The following is a 3,346-nucleotide window of genomic DNA, read 5'->3' as shown; positions in this document are numbered from 1 at the left end:
AGGTGCTCCCTCGGAGCTCTCTGTCTGCAGTCCTGTTTCCCCCAAATCCTCCCAACAGCCAGCCTGATCTTTATTTTCCTTTATCTTGCTCCACTAACTAGCCCGTAGCTCCTCTGCTGGGCAGGTATGTCAGCTTTCCTGGAATCAGCACCAAAACTGATTTTAGACTTTCTCACTGTGCAGAGCACCCATGGAGTTTGTTGCATGGTCTCCACACAGGCTCCTTCCTCCTGCTGCTGCTTTGCCTGTGGTTGCAAGGGGAAGCTGATTTGACAGACTACACAACTTTTGGAGCTCCCATGCTTTTCTCAGTATACCTATATCCACCACATGGCATTGTCTTATAGATATTAATCCTTCACCATCACTTGACTTACGGTGTTGTTGTTCCTCACAGCTGAACGTGGGACAGCAAACCACAGTGAGATCATGACATCCAGAACAGAAACATGAATGCTTTGGCCAGGTCACACCTTGATTGAAGGTCCTCCAAGTTCCCTGTGAATGCGGTAACATTTCTTTGGTAATACTCTTCATATCACCCTGTTAATACCAAATTTCTTAAGAGATCAAAGGGATTGGAAGGGATTCTCAGTCCCTGAGCCTAGTCCCTGGCTTTTAGGAAGCTGCCATTACTCTTCTGGTTAGGAACTTTTTCTTTGCTAAACTACCCATATTCATGACCAATTTGTTCACAGTTGTTTTTATGTGGGGTTTTGTTTTTCTTTTTTTCCTGTCTAAAATTTCCAGCATTAAAGGATACCTTTGAGAAAGAAAAGCTGAAGTTATAATTTACTATGGCTCTGAAGGGTTTAATAACAGCAGAGTTTAGACTCCTGGATGTGCTTATTAAAGAGCTAAATCTTAGATCGTGAGATGCTATGGCATGTTTATTGAATGCAACATCCAATTAATCAGTAATTAATAGTCCAGCAAAGTGAAGTATATTGAAGTGGGTTTTGAGGAATGGGGAATGATTTCTTGGCATCAGGAAATGCAAGATTATGATGGAAATCACCAAGTGTCGCTCAGGGTTGGACTTTATGTAGGGTACTAAGGGCAAAGAGGTAAAGTGTCTCCTGCCATTCAACTAAAATGAGAACAGGGAAAGATCTGTAGCTGTGATAACAGAGAGGTAGAGATGAGAGTAAGGGCAAGTTCAGGCAGCATGCAAAATGAAACAAGTACTTGGTGCTCAAATGATGTATTAATTACTCACCATGGGTTGGCCAAAGGGAACAGAGTCTTGGGTGTGAGAAGAGGTCACAATTAAAGTGGGAGAGAATCTCAGAACAGCTGCAATGATAAACTCCAGAGACGGGGACTCAGTAACCTCCATCCAGAATTTGGAAGGACTTAGCATGCCCAGCCATGCTTCTTGTGGCAAATGCATTCAGTAGATTTATCAGATTCAGGGTGACTGGGCATGACAGCAGAGTAACAAGTGTAGTACCTACAGCCGAAACAGAAAAAAAAAAAAAAAAAAAAGGTGCCTCTGGCTTGTTATTGTGACCTGAGTGTTAATAAAAGCTGTACGGTAAAGGTTGAATGAAAAATACCAAAACCAGTTAAGTGAATGGCAAATGAAATTACATACATCACGGTCTACCACTGGTAAATTGTGCCAGAATAATTCGATGTAGTTCTGTGATAAGAAAACTGCTTCCCTAGGTGGAAGAATTAAGGATGCCTCCCCAGAGATATTACTGGGAGTGGAAGCAAACTGTCTCCTGCAGAAGTAAGATGTGGCACATCCACCTTTGTAATTCAAAGCAGAGAGCTTCTATTTCACATGTTCACAGCTCCAAATAAAGGCAGACTGAGGCCCCGTTTGGAGCTTTGTAGATTAAACGCCTTCAGGTTCAGAGGAGTCACATTGGTTCATTGCCTTCATTACAGCAAGAACGTTTGTTTGGCACTCCCAGAAAAATAAGCAAATAATTAAAATAGATCCTTGTATTCAGATAATTGCTTGATACACAAAAGGCTCTTGACTTCCTAAATCGTACAAATCTTTACCAGCAATCAGAATCTCCCTTTGGGCTCTGCTGTGTTGTTGAGTACATTTAACCAAGAACGTAGTGGGGAAAAAAAAAAAAAAGAAGACTATTTATACTGGCTTTAGCTATATCTATTTCTTATTTGCAGCCCTTATTATTTGGCCAGTATAAACCAAGCTGCTGCACACATCCAGTTCTCCATTTCCCAGGGCAATGGGGGACCAGGACCCCTTGGATAACAAAATGCGAGGGTGACACCAGCACATCGAGGAGTGGCTGCAGAGCTCCTCGGGCACATGGGGCCTAACCTGCAGACTCAGATCTGTGGATTTGCACGTTCCCCACAGCCTGTGGCTCCCAGGGCACTAACTGCCTTAACCACAGTGTCTGTATGTTTGCAACGCACCACATCTGCACCAGCAACCCCTCCCAGAGGCAAGGGGACACGCTTCAGAAATACCAGGCACTGCTGCTTCTTCCTCTCGGTCCTTTGGAAATTCCTTCTCCTTCCTGGGCTCTCCTGGCTCTGAGAGGCAATGTCGGGCTAGACACAGCAGCACTGTGTGGAGAAACATGGATTATCCTGAAGGAAGATGGGCAACGTCCACGGTGAAGGGAAACAGAATGATTTGGAAGAGAGCTGTTCCTGGAAGCACTCTTGTCAACCTAATGCTAACAGCATAGGTAATATAGGACAAGGACAATCTGCCTATGGATAAGAGAGCTGGGATATAGATATAGATAGATAAATATAAAGTAAGTTTTAAAAATACAGCTAAAACGAAGTGTTTAGGAAGGGAATTTTTCTAACCTGCTTTGTAACTCAACTTGGGGTAAAATAGGATTTTGGAATGTTGAAATTTCCTGAAGGATAGCAATTTCAGTTTTGTACCAGCTTTTAGTGTGGTTTCCACCCTGTGTTTTGTATCTCAACTTGGGGTTGATTTAAAGCAGACCTTTAGAAAGGAGACACACAATTTAAGTTTAAAGACTCCCATTGATCCACCACATGCTTCATTGGGTTACTGTTGAAAATGTATACCTTATCTCTAATCATTCCATCCCGTTCCATATTAAAGGGCAATCCATGTTCAGACAGACAGAGAAGGTCTGTGTGTGTCAAAGGAAATGATTTTGCTATGAAATAATGTGATTTGGGAAAGCAACTTCTGCTTCAAATGATTTTTGCTACACTTTTAACTTCAAAAATTCCTTTTGGTTGAAACATCATTGACAGTGCCATTTATCCTGATTATTGTTAGTTATTGAATGTTATTTCTAATGAAAATTTTCATTGCCTTTGAAGCTGTGGTTTGCTCCTTCCTAGCACCAAAATAATCACATGA

At 42.0% G+C, this 3,346-nt stretch overlaps 1 long non-coding RNA gene across 1 annotated transcript; it reads right to left on the bottom strand.

The window, feature by feature from the left end:
* Positions 1 to 394: 394 nt before the first annotated feature.
* LOC121080593 lies at positions 395 to 2,550 on the bottom strand. Its single transcript, XR_005825437.1, has 3 exons — positions 2,461 to 2,550; positions 1,220 to 1,453; positions 395 to 498 (listed from the first exon to the last, which is right to left on the bottom strand). It is a non-coding gene; the product is annotated as an uncharacterized LOC121080593 (long non-coding RNA).
* Positions 2,551 to 3,346: the final 796 nt, after the last annotated feature.

This window comes from Falco naumanni, chromosome 1, assembly GCF_017639655.2.
Source record: "Falco naumanni isolate bFalNau1 chromosome 1, bFalNau1.pat, whole genome shotgun sequence".
Classification (NCBI taxonomy): Eukaryota; Metazoa; Chordata; class Aves; order Falconiformes; family Falconidae; genus Falco; species Falco naumanni.
This window is presented reverse-complemented; position numbering and strand designations above follow the sequence as displayed.